General features: G+C 45.3%; 1 protein-coding gene across 2 annotated transcripts in view; it reads right to left on the reverse strand.

Annotated features, from left to right (window-relative positions):
- The window catches only part of DAGLA (diacylglycerol lipase alpha), an 81,732-nt gene that overhangs the window by 51,724 nt on the left and 11,864 nt on the right, over positions 1 to 18,144 (reverse strand). The window contains exon 2 of one of the 2 annotated variants that reach the window (XM_056803573.1): positions 2,488 to 2,543. The exons of the other annotated variant lie outside the window; for it this stretch is intronic. The gene's annotated coding sequence lies outside the window, so the exon portion shown is untranslated. The remainder of the gene's footprint in view (positions 1 to 2,487; positions 2,544 to 18,144) is intronic. 2 annotated transcript variants of the gene reach the window in all.

Genomic DNA, 18,144 nt, shown 5'->3' on the forward strand with positions numbered 1-18,144 from the left:
GATACATAGATAGAGGAATAGATGGATGGATGGATGGATAGATGGATAAATACACAGATCCACAGATACATGCATAGATGGATAGATAGATAGATGGATGGATAGATAGATGGATGGATGGATAGATAGATAAATGGATAGATAGATGGGTAGATAGATAGATAGATGGATAGATAGATAGATAGATAGATACATAGATAGAAGGATAGATAGATAGATGGATAGATAGATAGATAGATAAATGGATGAATGGATGGATAGATAGATACATAGATAGAAGGATAGATAGATGGATAGATAGATAGATGGATGAGTGGATAGATAATTGGATAGATAGATAGATGGATAGATGGACAGATAGATACATAGATAGAGGGATGGATGGATAGATATATACATAGATACATAGATAGATGGATAGATAGATATCTTATCACATATGAGTTTTTTAATTTGAACACAAGTGATTTCATAGCCAAGAGACCTTGTTGTCTTTCAGGCTTGTCAGGTTGATGGTTTGCCATCTCATGGATAATAGTTATCCTTGGGATTTCCTTGGCAAGGATACTAGAATAGTTTGCCATTTCCTTCTCCAGTAGACCCAACAGGTCCTCTTGTCAGACAGTCAGAGGTTAAATGACTTGCCCAGGGTCACACAGATAGAAAGCATCTGAGGCCACATTTGAACTTGGGCCTTCCTGACTCCAGGCCTAGCACTCCATCCACTGAGCCACTTAGCTGCCTCCAGCAACTAAATCCAAAATGATTAAGGCAGTAAAGCACACAGGAGCATAAAGACTTAGAGGTCTCTGTGTCTATTACACACACAAGAATTTAGTGGCAGGACACTTAATGGGGAATCTCTCTTCTTCAATAAACTATGCCTCTAGGCAAGAGGAGTTTATAGGCTTGCTTCACTTGCATTCTGGGAATTTAACAGAAAAGAGGGGAAAAATCTCAACAAAAGACAAAATAAGCCTGGGGATTTTTACAAAGCCGACCAGTGAAGGGGAGGTGGGCCTCCCCAAAGGAGGACGCTCCCTGTTATATTGCTCAACAAGGGTGGAGAAAGGCAGAAAAAAACAATTCTGAAGCAAATCAAAAATACGCAGAGATGGAGGCTGCTGATTTCCAGAAAGCTGAGCTGAAGCCAATAGACGTTTTCCTTGTTAACACCTTTCTGCTCAGTTGGAAATGAGGCCAAGTGACCTTTGGACTTCCAAACACACTAGTCCTTTATCCACACAGGGGATCAGATAGGTGCTTTCCTCTCCAAGCAGAGAATTGTTTCCCCGAGGGGTTGTCTTGGAAGGGAGAAAACTCTGAGAAATTAATATGGGAAAGAGAAAGCTCTGGAATACTTGCTCATTTGCCCAAATGCTTCGACAGTTAGGTTAATTGGAGGAAACAATGCATACAAATAAATGTCAGCCAAAACATGGCTTTTTTTCACTGCTGTTCTTAAAGAAAAAGGATGGTTGGAAAAGAAAAAGCTTTTCTTGTGGTTCAGTGGATTGGAAGTCCTGGGTTCAAATGTGGCCTCAGACACTTCCTAGCTGTGTGACCCTGGGCAAGTCACTTGACCCCCAATGCCTAGTCCTTACTGGTCTTCTGCCTTGGAACCAATGCACAGTATTGATTCTGAGACCGAAGGAAAGGGGTTAAAAAAGCTTGTCCTTTATCTACAGCGGTTTAGAAACCTCTTTCAGGGGGAAGTAACTAATGGAGTTGTCCATTAAGAGTATTTATTCAGTTCCATTTTATGGTCACTGTTCAATACTCTGGTCTCCTTTGAATCAAGAAAATGTGGTGCTAGCTTAGGTATGGGGCCTGAAACAGGACAAGAGGGGGCTGTTGGGAGTCCAGGCAGGCACATGGTAGAAGAGAAAACAAATGTGGGGAAGACTAGAGGGAGATTTTCTTTGCTTCTTATCATTTTTAATTTGTTATTTCCCCCCCCCCGAAGTTAAGCACCCCAAAAAGCGAGTGTCATAAGGAGAAGATCAAAAAGGAGCCTGGATGTGGAACTGTCTCTAGTTCACCTTTCTGCTTTTCCCCTAAGTATGGAATAATCCTACACAGCACTTTCAAAACTGTCCTGCTTGTCTGTGATCCCTTATGTTCCCTTCAATGGCCCTAGGCTTTATTTTTAGTACCACTCTAACTCTCCCTCTGTCTCCTAAATTCTCCCTATTAAAAGCCAAAAGGAAGGGAGCAACAAAGTGGCTCAGTGGATTGAGATCCAAGCCTAGAGAAGCAAAGTCCTGGGTTAAAAAATGGCCTCAAACATTTCCTAGCTGTGTGACCTTGTGTAAGTCACTTAACTCTCATTGCCTCTTTTGCCTTGGAACCAATACACAGTATTAATTCTAAGATGGAAGGAAAGGATTAAAAAAAAAGGAGAGGGGAGAAGGAACTCCCCCCCCCAACCTTGTAGGCATATCCTCCCCCAATAGCCATGTCCACAATATCCATCATTTTCTGTACCTTATTTCTCTCCTCTCTCTGTCAGGAAGTAGGCACCATCCTCTGTGGCAGGTCCTCTGGAAACAAAAACAATTGTTGCATTGATTGGCATAGATTTCTTTACAGGGTTGTTCCGTTATAAGTTATCCTCCTGGTTCTTCTCACTTCACTCAGTTTCCATCATTCTACTCAAGATTCTCTGCAATCATCTCTCATCATGGTTTACAGTACAATCTCTTTCATTCCTTCTATGCCACACTTTGATCAGCTCTTCTCTGATTGGTGGGCACCTTTTAGACTCCAATTAATTGGTTGTCCTTTTTTTACTTTTCCTCCTTTTAATCTCCACTCCAGGATCAAGGAGTTTGTGTGACTTGAGGCTATTTCATCTCCTTATTATCCACCTTTTTAATCCCCCTCATTGTTGAGTCTGATATATATATATATATACATATATATATCTACACCAGTTTGTGGTGTTCTTGCTCACCCCTCTGTTGACTGTTAAAGATAAGGATGAGGTTCATTTGAGGCCTATCCTCAGCCCCTTTCTTCATGTTTATATACTCTATTTCTCACACACCCCAAATATGAGAAATAACTGGTTCTAGCCCCTTCTTCCTCTTTTCTATGCTAGTAGAGTCTTCCTTGCCTCTTACCTACTCTTTCCCCTCTGACAACTCTCAGAACAGAACCAATCCACTGTTGGGACCTCAGACTTTGAAGGCATTTAGATTCTTAAGTCTTGGTCCTATCGGAATGTTATCATTATATTGCCATAAAACTTCTAACTATTCAAATAAATTGACCTTACTATGTTGCTCTTGCCTCTTCAGTTTGTAAATCAAAATTCTTTTCATCAGAAATGCTTGAAAGTCCTCTGTTTCATTAATGATATATTTTTTCCTGTAGGGTTATATCAACCTTTAAGGCTAAGTTATTTTTGGTTGGAATCTTATAGCATTTGCCTTTTGGAATATTGTATTCCAAGATCTCTTCTCATTTATAGTAGAAGATGTCTAGTCTTGTGTGATCCTGAGTACAGTTCCTTGGAACTTGAACTCCTTCCTTGATACTTGCAGTATTTTCAGGAAACTCTGGATTGAGGTTATTATATTCCTGTAATATTTCATTTGGAGTTTCTTTCCAAATGGGATTGGTATGCTCTTTCTGTATCTACTTTGCCCTCTGGTTCTTATAAATGTGGGCAGTGTTCATTCACAACTTCTTGAAATATAGTATTAAATCTTAAAAAAAAAACCCATGGCTTTCAGGGAGGCCAGTGATCTTTAAATTATCTTTCCTTTATCTTTTTTTTCTGGTCAGTTATTTTTTTTTTTAAAAACCCTTACCTTCCGTCTTGGAGTCAATACTGTGTATTGGCTCCAAGGCAGAAGAGTGGTAAGGGCTAGGCAATGGGGGTCAAGTGACTTGCCCAGGGTCACACAGCTGGGAAGTGGCTGAAGCCAGATTTGAACCTAGGACCTCCCGTCTCTAGGACTGGTTCTCAATCCACTGTGCTACCCAGCTGCCCCCCTGGTCAGTTATTTTTAATATTAGATATCTCACATTTCCTTCTATTTTTTTTTCAGTCTTTTGATTTTGTTCCAGTATGTCTTGCTGCCTCATGGAGTCATTGATTTCTTGTTAGTTTCTTGTAGTTTACCTAAGTCTCTTCCTTGGGTAAAGCTTACCAATTTCCCTTCTAAATTATTCATTATCCTTCCAATTCTTTCCTCCAGAGCCTTTATATTCTCTATCACTTCATTTCTTCTAGATCTCTATGTAGTCCTTGCAGAGGATCCAGGGCTCCTCCTGGGTTCTTAAGCTGACCTCTACTTCTAGTGAGGTTTGGCTCCCTAGATCTTTGAGGTGCAGAGGACAGAGTGCTAATGCCCTGGCTGGACTGATCTAAGAACTGCCATGTTATTCTGCCTGATGCCCACCAGAGCTCCATCCTCTAAGATATATTCTCTGGGTTCCCTGGGTCTTTCTCAGAGCTGGGGAGAGGCCTCTACTTTTGCTATTTATTATATGTATTTGGTAGTGCTTGGAGACTACTGTAGGCTTGTTTACCTGCACTGGCACTGGCTTTGTTAGTAGCCCCTTTCCTATGAATGATGGGCTTCTGGTTGGCTTTTTGGGCAGTTCAGGGGCTGAGGAAGTCACTGTTGTTTCTTGCTCTCTTTCTAGATCATTATTCTGTCCAGGGTGCATATTAGGTTTTTGTTGGAATACTGACTTCAGTAAGTGGAGACAGGTGGACTGCATTCATTCAGCAAGCCAGCTTGGCTGTACATCTCTAGTCTTTTAGCCCAGGATATACTCTTTCAGGCCTCAACTTTTCTTTCTGGAGTTTTCAACGAAAGCCACATAGAACAATTTGCAAAGGATTTATTTGGTGCTGGGACAGATACTTCTAATCTCAAGACTCTCACATTTTATGAGGTGGGGCACTAGGCAAAAACAGGGGGTTGGGGAAAACTTTAACTCTGTCTCCTCTCTCCCTTGGGATCTCAAGGGTAGGAAAGCTCTGGCCAGCCACTCCTGTTGGCTGTTGGCTGTTGGCAGCCTTGAGCTGAGAGCAGAATCACAGGCATGCAATGTTAACCCCCAAGAAGGTCCTGATCCCCAAACATTATCTTGTTCTGGTCCCACTGGATGGTCAAGCCTAGGAGACCAACATTCCACTGTGAAGAATCAGCCCCAGGTCTGTGTGTGTGTGTGTGTGTGTGTGTGTGTGTGTGTGTGTGTGTATGTGTGAGAGAGAGAGAGAGAGACAGACAGACAGACAGACAGACAGAGACAAAGAGACACAGAGAGAGAGAGAGAGACAGACAGACAGACAGAGAGACAGAGACAGACAGAGAGAGACAGATAGAGAGAGAGGAAGGATGGGAGGAAGGAAGGAAGAAAGAAAATGAGAGAAAGGAAGGAAGGAAGGAAGAAATAAAGAAAGGGAGGGAGGGAGGAAGAAAAGGAAGGAAAGAGAAAGAGGGAGGAAGAGAAAGAGGGAGGGAGAAAGAAAGAGAAGAAGGAAGGAAGGAAGAAAAAGAAAGAAAGAGAGGGAGGAAGAAAGAAGGAAGGAAAAGAAAGATAAAGAAGAAATAAGAAAAGGAAAGGAAGAGAGAGGGAGGAAAGAAGGAAGAAAGAAAAGGAAGGAAAGAAAGAGAGAAGGAGGGAGAAAGAAAAGAAAGAAAGAAAGAAAGAAAGAAAGAAAGAAAGAAAGAAAGAAAGAAAGAAAGAAAGAAAGAAAGAAAGAAAGAAAGAAAGAAAGAAAGAAAGAAGAAAGAAAAAAGAAAGAGGATGAAGAAAGGAAGGAAGGAAGAAATAAAGGGAAGGAGGAAGGGAGGAAGAAAAGGAAAGGAAGAAAGAGAGGAAGGAAAGAAAGAGAGGAAGAGAAGGAGTGAGAAAGAAAGAAAGAAAGATAAAAGAAAGAAAGAAAGAAAGAAAGAAAAAGAAAGAGGATGAAGAAAGGAAGGAAGGAAGAAATAAAGGGAGGGAGGGAGGGAGGGAGGAAGAAAAGGAAAGGAAGAAAGAGAGGAAGGAAAGAAAGAGAGAGAGGGAGAGGAGAAAGAAAGAAAGAAAGAAAGAAAGAAAGAAAGAAAGAAAGAAAGAAAGAAAGAAAGAAAGAAAGAAAGAAAGAAAGAAAGAAAGAAAGAAAGAGAAAGAAAAAAGGAAGGAAGGAAGGAAGGGAGGGAGGGAGGGAGGGAGGGAGGGAGGAAGGAAGGGAGGAAAGAAAGAGAGGAAGAGAAGGAGGGAGAAAGAAAGAAAGAAAAAAGAAAGAGGATGAAGAAAGGAAAGAAGGAAGGAAGAAATAAAGGGAGGAAGGGAGGGAGGGAGGAAGAAAAGGAAAGGAAGAAAGAGAGGAAGGAAAGAGAGAGAGGGAGAGAAGGGAGAAAGAAAAAGAAAGAAAGAAAGAAAGAAAGAAAGAAAGAAAGAAAGAAAGAAAGAAAGAAAGAAAGAAAGAAAGAAAGAAAGAAAGAAAGAGAGAGAGGGAGGGAGGGAGGAAGGGAGGAAGGGAGGAAGGGAGGAAGGGAGGAAGGGAGGAAGGGAAGGAGGAAGGGAGGGAGGAAGAAAGTTTCTGGTGGTGAGGAAGAAGGAAATTGCCCTTGATGGAAGATTCTAAGGATTCAAAGGGGCAGGCAGAGAGGTATGGAGGCTTCCAGGAAGGGAGGGATGCCTCCTACAGTGGCTCTGAGGTGGGAGACAGACTATAGAGTTCTGGTCAACATGGACAGAACCAGTTTGGTGAGGACCTTGAAGGAGCAGAGGGCAGCAAATTGTCTTGAACACTAACTGTGAATGAAGACTCAGGGGAAACTGAGTCCCAGAGGGGGTGGAGCCTGGAATTTGCCAGCAGGAGGCACAGCTCTGAATGTGGCTTTAGCAGGCAGGTATTGGGAGTTGGCCTCCTCCTCCCAGGGGTACTCCTGTTGGTACCCACACTCTGTGCTCCCTGGGCCCCAGAGCCCTAGAGGACAGGACTGAGCAAGGGAGAAACATGGTCTGACCTGTTTGTATCAAGAATCTTTTGACAACTTGGTGGGAAAATGGATTGAATGGGGGAAAGACTAGAACAGAGGGACCAATTTGGAGGCTGATCCGGAGGAGGAAGGAGCATCTGTAGTCTGCTGTCCCCCCAAGTCACTGGGGTGAGAGCCTCCCTCCTCTTCCTACAGTGCTTGACCTTCGAAGGGCTTGGTTGCTCCCAATTCTCCCAGCCTGGGCATGGCTACTGCCCTTCCCTGCCCTCCCCCTTTTCTCTTTTCAGCTGCTAATAAAGGCATTCTTGAAACATCCAGCCTCTAGATTTCTGAAATCTGGAGTCTGGAATCGGGCAGCCTGCCAAGGAAGGAAAGGATGCCATCGTGTCCCCTTCCGCCCTCCCCCATCTGCCCCAGTTCCTGCCCCGGAGAAGCCTGGCATTCTAGCACAGAAAGAATTCATCTCGGCCTAGAATAAGCACAGCAGCAGGTATTTGTGTGGCCCCTTGAAGTTTACAAAGCACTTTAGAGATGGGATCTCCGCTGATCTTGACAGCAGCTCCGAGAGGCTCTTATTCATCCCATTTTACAGAGAAGAAAACTGAACTTGAGCAAACAGCATGCTGAGGGTCTAGGGCTGTGGTCGATGCCCTGCGGAGCAGGAGAGCAGAGAGAGCACAGTCTGCGGGCACCTGACTGCTAATGCCAAAGGCAGAACCAGGCCTCCTCTGGGCATACTCCCCATCCCTCTGGGCCTCAGTTTCCCCCAGAGAGGATCATAATACCGAGGTCTGGGCAGATTCACTAATTATCAAGCCAGCTGCTAGCTGTGAGCATGAAGGGGTTGTTTAAGCACCAAGTGTTGTTATTAGTCCCCTGGGAGGATGGGTGACAGGCAGCCCCCTCCGAAGACAGATTTCCCACCCCCTTGCCTTTGGCTCTGTTCCTCAGCCGCCCTTTCTCCTTCTGCCCCTCACCCTGAGCCTGTTGCAAGACAACGAAGCCGAGTTACTGATGTTCAACTTTGAAGTTTCTCCTCCTTCCCAGAGTCACAGTTTGGCCAGCCAAGAGAAGGGGGGCATCCAGGCTCCGGGGGCAGCGGGAGGAGGGCCACCTCAGACTGGCACTCAGGGTTGGGAGCCACTGCTGCATTCTCTGCCCCAGGAGTGTGTACTGGAGCTCTAGAGAGCAGAACGACTGGCTGATTACAGCATGCCCCCCCCCACTTGTGCTCCGCCCTGGGGTGTTCAGTCTGAAGTGGCTGCATTATCTCATATTTGGCAGCTAGGCGGCACAGTGGGTAGAGCTCCGGGCCTGGAGCCAGGAAGGCCTGAACTTGAACCTGGCCTCAGACACTATTCACTGTATGGCCCTGGCCAAGTCATTTCCTCTTGTTTGTCTCAGTGCCCTCATCTGCAAAATGAGCCTGAGAAGGAACTGACAGACCACTGCAGGATCTCTGCCAAGAAAGCCCCAAGTGGGGTCCCAAAGAGTCCAACACAACTAAGTAACGATAAATCGGGTGATATCATGCCTCTAAGGCAGAGACGAACAACTGTACGAATCTAAGCACAAGGGGCTGCCCAGATCGCCACCATCCTGGGATGGAATGAATGTTCTCCTACTAATACCATCCCGCCTCACCCCCAATCGACTGGAAACTCTTTGAGGACAAGGATTTTGGTCTAGGATCATCAGAGCAAGAGACTGCAGCGGAACACTGGAACAGCCTTAGAGATTAAAGGAAGCTCAAAAGTCGTCCAGCCCCACCATTTAAAGTGACTTGCCCAAGGTCACCCAGAAAGTTAGTAGCAGAGCCAAGATTTGAAACCTCAGGTCTCTGTTTCCAAATCCGGACATCTTAGACTTATTTTCTATGGTGTACCCCAAGACCTAATTCTGTGAATTCCATTGAATTGAATTAAATCTCATAAGCATTTCTTCCTTCCTTCCTTCCTTCCTTCCTTCCCTCCCTCCCTCCGTCCCTCTTTCTTTCTTTCTTTCTTTCTTTCTTTCTTTCTTTCTTTCTTTCTTCCTTTCTTCTTTTCTTCCTCTCTTCCTTTCTTCCCTTCTTTCTTTCTTTCTCCCTCCATCTTTTTTTTCTCCTCTCTTTCTTCCTTCCTTCTTCCCTTTCTTTCTTTCTTTCTTCCTCCCTCTCTCTTTCCTTCCTTTTCTTCCTCCCTCCCTCCCTTCCTTCTTCCCCTTTCTTCTTCCTCTTTCTTCTTTCTTTCTTTCTTTCTTTCTTCCTTCCTTTCTTCCCTTCATTCTTTCTTTCTCCCTCCATCTTTCTTTTTCTCCTCTCTTTCTTCCTTCCTTATTCCCTTTCTTTCTTCCTCCCTCTCTCTTTCCTTCCTTTTCTTCCTCCCTCCCTCCCTTCCTCCCTTCCTTCCTTCTTCCCCTTCCTTCTTTTCTTTCTTTCTTTCTTTCTTTCCCTCCCTCCCTCCCTCCCTTCCTTCCTTCCTTCCTTCCTTCCTTCCTTCCTTCCTTCCTTCCTTCCTTCCTTCTTTCTTTCCTCTCTCCCTCCCCCCTCTCTCTTTCCCCCCTTTCTTTCTTTTTCTTTCCCCTTACCTTTTGTCTTAGAATCAATACTGTGTATGGTTCCAAGGCAGAAGAGCAGGAAGGGCTAGGCAGTGGGGGTTAAGTGACTTGCCCAGGGTCACACAGCTGGTCTGAGGCCAGATTAGGACTCAGGACTTCCCATTTCTAGGCCTGGCTCTTAATCTACAGAGTCACCTTCATAAACATTTCTTAAGCACTTTCTATGTGTGAGCTGCTGTTCTGGGTGCTAAGGAGATAAAGCAGTCATCACTCATTGCATTCCACTAGAGTTGGATGGAGGGGGGATCTTGGAGTGAAGCTACACACAGGTACTCAGAAATACTCACCAGATAATGTGAGGAGGCTGAGAACACTGACAACTGAAGGGATTAGAGTAAGCACTTAACACAGGTTTGTTGAATTAATGAAGGAGACAAGAAAATGATCCTAGCTCCCACATCTAAAGCACTTTAAGATTTATGCAGGGAGACCAGGGATGCTTGTGCTGGTCAAGGGCAGACAAAAGTGATTTCATTTTGGGAAGGTACAAATAATAAAGACAGGAGTGGGACCAATGGAGAAGGCTCTGCTGTACTTGTCTGCTTCTTTTAGATCCATTGACATCCAAAGCAGATAGGGTCTGGGGAGGGAGGAAATCTTGTTACTCCAACTCTCTTATACATAGATCCCACAGGATATTTGGAGTAGTCCCTGGGAGGAATTTGGGGGCATACAGACTCACAAACATAAATACAGCAAAATTGAAAAAGAATTTCCTAATCCAAGGTCAGGGTGTTGTCTGGTACCAAGGACCCTGAGCCATCCCTAGGAGATGGGCCCCCCAGATACACTGAATTTTGAAATTCTTGTCACTCTTGCCTGCCTTGGTATGATGCTTTAGGGCCAATAGCTATGCACTAAAATGACTGGGTCTGTCAGGAAGAGGCTTTCTAGTCATTACACCACAGAAGATATTAGCAGTGGGAAACAGATGGCCTTGAAAAGGCTAAATAACTGAAGCCCAAGCAATGGTGGCAGAGAGAAGGTTAGTGACCCCCAAATAGCAGAGGCACCCAGCAGATGGAGGGTGGAGCCTGGATTCCCAGGAAAAAGCAGGATGTTGACATCATATGAAAGTGGAACCAGTCATATGTATGCTGTAGCCATAAGTGCACCTACCCTGTGCTCCTTCATGAATGTTTGCTGCCTTTGTGTGGATCCTCTATGACTATGCCCTGGCCTCGTGGCCAGTTATTTCCATGTGTATCTTCCCCCACTGGTGACTCCCCACTGGTAATCTGTGGGAGCATATAGCCCATGTGTACAAGTAGCTGGTAACAGTGACTATCTCGGCAGGCCTCTTGAGCTAGGGTTTGGGTGAAGCATCTTGAACCCAGAACATCTTTCATGAAACCCACAGGTGGTAAACTCTAGGGGCTCCATTTACAAAGCACCTTCTCTGTGAATTCTGTAACTTAGGGGGCTCACCTGTCGTTATCATGTATATGTTTTACAGATGAATAAAATCAGATGTGGCAAAATGAACAGATCAGGGTCCCATAGATTGTAAATGCCTGAGGCAGGATTTGAATCTGGTTCCCCTAACTCTTCACCCAGTGGTCTCCCCATTCTTCCTCATTTTGACTGGTACTACCAGAGCATCATGACTCTGAGAATCAACATAAGCGTCAGGACAGACCCCTTTCAGCCTTACTGATGGTTCTCTGGTCCACTCTGTCCTGACATGCCCCATATGTAGCCTTGATAACATCCATGCCTTTGACTGTGCCTTTGATGATTCCTAGAACATCTGGTTCACACCTAGAGCTGGGGTGACAGAGCAGGAGTATGGCTTCATTTCCAAGGTTGGGAAATCAATCCTTGGCCTAGAATAGAATTAACGCAGCCTAGAACAGAATTAACACAGCCTAGAACAGAATTAACGCAGCCTAGAACAGAATTAACGCAGCCTAGAACAGAGTTAACGCGGCCTTCCTGAGAAGCTAAACTGTCAAGGCTCCTTGAAGAGGAGAAATGAGTATGTCTTATGGCCAGGAAGTAAACATGGATTGCCTTTTGTGCCACCTAAAGCCGAGTGCCCAAGCTCAGGCTTATCTAAAGATTAGGGAAGCCTACTGGAGGGATTCTCTTTAATCTTGAGCCATCTCCCAATGGAGAAAAGCGATTCTACTCTATAATAAAACTTTTACAAAACGTCTTACTTTCAGGCTTAAAATTAATACTGTGTTTTGGTTCCAAGGCGGAAGACTGGTAAGGATTAGGTGACTTGCTCAGGCTCACACAGCTAGGAAGTGTCTGAAGGCAGATTTGAACCCAGTACTTTCCATCTCGAGACTAGTTCTCAAACCATTGAGCCTCTTAACTGCTCCCTCTATATTAAACTTTAAAAGGGAATGCCTTTTCTTCCCTCCTTCAAGGCACCTCACCTGAAAGAACTCTGAGAAATAGGATAGTGTTGGAATTAGGGAATGGAGTGAAAATGGCCCCAGGCGCCATCTTACCTAGAAGCAGGAGAGATGCTGTCCAGTCCTATGAGTCAAGGATCACTCTCTTCCTCATCCTGGAAGTCACTTGTGATCAAGTGGAAGGGAGAGAGAGGTAATGCCTCTATAATGGGCCAACAGCCCCCACAGGAGGCTTGGAGTCTGTACATTTGGAGGTGCATTGCCTTTTATCTGAACAAGCCACATTAATAGGCAGAAAGGAGTTACCACACTCAGGAAGGAAGGGCAGTTGAACTGTGAGAGCAGATAGGCAGGAGATGTTGCCAACACCCAGCAAGGCAGACACTACTCTATCTCATAAAACTGAGGCAAGTAAGAATAGAGTCAGGTGTCCTGGTTGGCCTTAGGCTGGCCCGTTACAGAATACTGTGGTCCTTGAGCTGTTTGTTTGGGGCAGGAGAGCCTTGTGGGACCCCTTTGTGGAACGGTACATCCCTGGGATCCTTGTTTACCTGGGAGGTTTTCCCTGTGCCTGTATTCCCCTGGGCTGCATGTGTCTTGCGGGAGGGAAGGTCTGTGCATTGGACTGTGCTGTAAGTTGCTTGAGGTTGTAGGTACCTGGTTTGCCAAATTGGTGGGTGATTATGTTACTATGCCAACAGCAGTTGCATCCCTGGAGATCCCTGAGCCACATTCCCCATCTTCTTCATCCTGCCAAGGGGAAGAGAGTTCAAGGGACCCTGGCTCCAAGGATGTGGATGATGGTGGTGCTGCTGCTGCTGGGCAAGGCGGCAATAACAATGTAAAGCTTTCTGATCATTTTCTCCCCTGGTCCCTCTTGAAAAGAATTTACTCTAGCTTCACCAACACTTTTCCCAAGGCCATTAGTAAAGCCCAGAGGATTCTGGGGATTCTTGTATCTGTTTATACAAGCTTATTTTTCAGGGTCATCTCCCTAGTGGACTTTAGAGTAACTCATTTCTCTACTCTGAACACAGGGGACATACTGAGTCGTAAACACAGACATCTCTGGAGAGGACCTCCCTCCCTTGTCGATTGCCGTGTTTCATCTGGAGTGGAGGCAGGCAACAATCTGCAGCCCTCCACGTCTAAGGCTTTGCTTCCTGTGAAAAACAAAATGGCCCTAGAGGTGGGCAAGGATATAGAAAAAATGGAAAAAATCCAAAGCTACTTCTTCTGCCGCCTGTTAAAAAGGACAATGTAGAAGGGAACGATGGTTTAAGGAGACTTCTATCCCGAGAGTGGAAGAAAGGTCAGAGAGACGAGAGATTTCGGGTCACATCAGTCAGAATTCTGCTGAATCGGGGGCCCAGAATGTCAATCCAGGCCATTAGATGTCTTCTCCCAACAGCCTTAGCGGCATTGCCTGGCATTTCCCCATGGCTAGCACATCACAAGTGCATAATAAACATCTGACGAACGAAGGAATCTCTACTTTCTCCTGCATTCTTGTGAGGTATGATGAAGGAGAACTAGCCTTGGACTCATGAGCTCAAGTGCTATCTTGGCTAAGGTTCTCCATCTCTGTTTCCTCCTCTATAAAATGGAGATAAGAATACATGTAAAGGGGCAGCTCAGTGGAAAAGAGATCCAGGTCTAGAGAGATGAGGGGTCCTGGGTTCAAATGTGACCTCAGATACTTCTTAGCTGGGTGACCCTGGGCAAGTCACTTAACCCCCATTGCCTAGCCCTTACAGCTCTTCTGCCTTGGAATCAACATGTAATATTGATCCTAAGACAGGAAGGAAGGGTTAAAATATATGCAAAACTTTGGTTTGTAATCTTGAGGGCTAGAGAAATGGGAGTTTTTATTATTCAGAGCCTTCAAGGGCCCTACAGAATGGGCTGGGGAGGTCATTAGGAGTCTTGGATTCTAGCCCCATTGCTGTTGTTCAGTCATGACGGACTGTTCATGGCTCCATTTGGGGTTTTCTTGGCAGAGACCCTAAGGCGATTTGCCATTTCTTTCTCCCGCTCATTTTACAGATGAGGAAACTGAGGCAAGCAAGGTGATATAACTTGCCCAGGGTCACACAGCTAGGAAATGTCTGAGGCCGTATTTGAATTCATTAAGATGAGTCACCCTGACTCCAGGCTTGGTGTTCCATGCACTGTACCACCTAGCTACCCCTGATCTAGTTCCATACTTATTAGCTGGAGGAAAGTTTCTTTAACCTCTCAATGACTCAGTTTCCTCGTTTGTAAACTAGGGTTAACAATATTCATACAACCTCCTTCATAGGTCATAGATCTGGAGCCAGGAGGGGCCCCAGAGGCTTTCAAATTGAACCCCTTTATTTTACTGATGAGGAAATACAACTGAAGTAGTATATACCAAAAGTGGGACTTGAACTCAGGTCCTCTGATTAGACAGCATGGTTTCTTTCTGCTGCGTGGCACTGCTTGTTCTAAGGAAAGTGCTTTGTAATCTGGGAAATCCTAAAGGGGCAAATTTCTGTTATGGCCCAAGAGACCGTTTGAAAACCAGGCCCCAAGGACTGAAGAGTTTCTGGAGTGAAATCTGATCTAAATGGGTCATCTCTGAATGGACAGTCATTGGCCGGTATGTGATCTGCCCAGAATTCTCCTCTTCCTCTAGCAGCCGTGTACCTTCAAGGCAATCTATTGACAGTTTCTGACTAGGAGGGGACCCTGGGAGTCTGGACGGTGCAGGGCATCCCCTACGTGCTCCTTTCTGCCCCACAGAGGCTTTCCTCCTCTAAGGTCCACCTCAGGGGCTCCCTGCCTCGTGGAGCCTTACTTGGATTTTCCCATAGTGCCTTGTCTGAATCTGGCCTTTGCCACACTCCCTGTCCCCTAAGCCCTATCGGCCTTTTACAATGTGGACCTGCGAACTTGGGCTGCTAGAGAGCAGAGTAGATAGGTAGAGCACCAGCTTTGGAGCTTGGCAATCTGAGTTCAAATCCGGCCTCAGACACTTACTGGCTGTGTTATCCTGGATGAGTCACTTAACATAAAGATAATAGTAATAATAACAATAGCATCAACACCATAGTGTTGTTTTAAGGCTCAAGTGAGATAATATATATATGTATATACATATATAATATATTTAACCCCTACCTTCCATCTTAGAATCAATACTAAGTACTGGTTCCAAGGTAGAAGAGCAGTAAGGGCTTGGCAATGGGAGTCAAGTGACTTGCCCAGGGTCATTCACCTAGGAAGTATCTGAGGCCAGTTTTCAAATGAGATATTTGTGAAGCATTTTATAAGCCTTAAAAGGCTATTATTATTATTGTTGTTGTTATTATTATAATAGGCACTTAAAATATTTATTGAATTCGATAAAATGAGGACTTCCATTGGAAAAGGATTTTGAAAGTCAGAAATGAGAAGTTTCTCTAGAAGTTCCATATAGAACAGCAGAAAGACTGCCAGAATCAGATTCTAAAGCTCCAATTTCAAATTATGGCAATACTGACTGTGTTACCTTGGACAAATAACTTTCCTCTTTGGGCCTCAGTTTCTTTATCTGTAAAAATGAAGGTGTTGGAATTCATGACTTCTGACCATCCCTAGATGTGTGATCTTATGATCCCTGGGGTCTGTTTTAATCCTGATCCTATTATTTTAAAGAGTAAAATAGAATTTATTTTTTTAAATCCTTACTTTCTGTCTTAGAATTAATACTATGTATTGATTCCAAGGCAGAAGAACAGTAAGGGCTAGGCAATGGGAGTCAAGTGACTTGCCCAGGGTCACGCAGCTTTTGAACCCAGGACCTTCCAACTCTAGGTCTGTAAAATATAATTTAAAGTGGGATAGTATCATTGTTAAGGCTAGTCTTCGGAGTCAGGAGACATGGGCTCAAATCCCACCTGGGACACGAACTCTTCTCACTTTCCCCATCTGTGAAATGGAGACAACAATTCTTGCCCTCCCTGACTCATTGTGAAGAAAATGCTCTGCAAGGCTTAAATCCCCCTAGAGATGAGTTGTTATTATCCAGTTCAAATGCATAAACTCTTATGAAGTCATTACGGTTTGTAGAGAACTGCTAGATGTTGGGGAACATAATCCGCCCTCCGAGAGTTAGAGTCAGGAGAAAGATATGTCACCCCCCCCCCCATACTCAGTAATCTGGAATGATTCACGAGTGCTTCTGGGTGAAGCCTGGGAAGACCAGGAAAGGCCTCTTGAAGGAGGCAGCAGCCTTTGAATTGGGCCTCCAAGATTGGGTAGGAAAATGGCAGCTCGGGGTCGGCGGAGAAAGGCATTGCAGGTAGAGGGATCCTGGGGAAGGAAGGCATGATGGAGCCGGAAGGGAACTAGAGTTTAGAGAGCATAGGCTCATTGATGTAAAGGTGGAAGGGGCCTCTGAGGACATCTCAGTTCATAGCCTTCCTTTGACCAGTGAGGCAAGGCCCAGGCAATATCAGTGACTTGCCCAAGCTCACACAGGTGGTTAAATATCAGAGGTAGGATTTGAACCAAGGGCAGTCTGATTCAGTCTGAGGTCATTGTGGTCCTCCAGAGCCTGGTTTTGGGGGAAGGAAGAGGCAGAGCTGACTTTTTCCTTTTTTTTTATCTTCCATCTTGGAATCAATATGGTGTATTGGTTCCAAGGCAGAAGAGTGGTAAGGGCTAGGTGCTGCACTGGGGTTAAATGACTTGTTCAAGGTCACACAGTTAGGAAGTGTCTAGCTTTGAACCCATCACCTCCCATCTCTGAGCCACCTAGCTGCCCCTTGACCTTTCTTTTTTACAACAGGATATTTGTGCTCCAGAAATGCCCCCCCCCTTCTGCCTGGGCTACCCTCCCCTTTTTTCTTCCAGGTGGAAACTTCCAGCCTAGGGGTGAGAGCCCTCAATCAGGTAAACCTGAGAGCCTCTATCCTCTTCTACATCGAGCACTCTCCCAGGATTCATTAAGTGCTAACTATGTGCTAAGTGTGTTCTAAGTGCCACACATGCCAAGGCAAAGTAGCCCCTCCCCTCAAGCAGCCGATGGCCTAATGGAGAAGGCAACGTGCATTTAAATAGACACAGACAAGGCGTGGCTAGAATAGATGCAAAGTATGTATATAAATAATATATAGATGAGACATATACATAGTAGATGCAAGAGAGCAATAGGAGAAAAGGTCCTAACAGGGGGAGATGAGCAGAGGCATTCTTCAGAAATGGGAGTGTTCCAGAGCAGGACAGAGTGAGATAACAGGAAAGAACTTGGTCCAAAGCGATCCTGGCCCCCTTCTCCTCCTCCTATGGCCTTGAGATCATCTTGCCCAAGGCCTAGATGCTGCAGCTGGCAAATTTGGGGCTGCCTCCTGCCCCTTTGATGCCCAAGTATGTCTGTCTGTCTGGGATCTCTCTGGATCCTTGACCTCTTTTTCCCTACATGGCACACTAGAGAATTGCCTGGATTGGGAGTTAAAGGTCCCGGTTACGAATCCTGGCTTTTTTTGCTTCTTAGCTGTGTGACCTTGGACAAATCACCTCTTCTCTCTGGGACCACGTTTCCTCGGTGACAAAGGGCAGGTTTGTCTAGATGGCCTCCAAGGTTCCTTCTAGTTCCAGATCTATAATTTGATGACCTCCTGGGTTCTAGGTATCTCAAATTAAGCCCTAAGGCCATCCTTGGATGGGCTAAAACACACCAGATAAGGCCTGTTGCTTTTAGCATCGTTGGCTGTTTTGTTTCTTCTCTAAAAAGGGCAAAGTCCCCAACTGCAATTTGTTAACAGCTGACATGAGGGGCCATAAAAGTAGAACAGGATTGCCCAGAGGCATCGAGGGTCCGGCTGAGGTTCTATCCCATGAGTATAGAGCACCTCATGGGGGGGGGGGGACTTGGAGATCTTGGATCCGACATTTATTAGGCAACTGCTGTATGTGCTAGGCACTAGGGATACAAAGAAGGCCGGGCCCTGCTCTGAAGGGCTCATGGCCTAGTAGGAGACAGCCTGCCTGCAGTTTCATACAGACGAGCTCTAGACTCGGGTCTGTGATCTCAGAGGGATAAAGCTGGCATGGAGGGGAATGGGGGAAGGCTTCCTGGAAGAGGTGGGCTTTCAGCTGGGCCTTGAAGGAAGCCAGGAATTGAAACTGTGTGTTCCAGGCAGAGAGGAGAGTCAGGGAAAATGCCTGGAGTGGAGAAAGGGAGTGTTGAGTTTAAGGGTCCCAGGGGGTGAGTAAGGTGG

This window comes from Monodelphis domestica, chromosome 6, assembly GCF_027887165.1.
Source record: "Monodelphis domestica isolate mMonDom1 chromosome 6, mMonDom1.pri, whole genome shotgun sequence".
NCBI classification, from domain to species: domain Eukaryota; kingdom Metazoa; phylum Chordata; class Mammalia; order Didelphimorphia; family Didelphidae; genus Monodelphis; species Monodelphis domestica.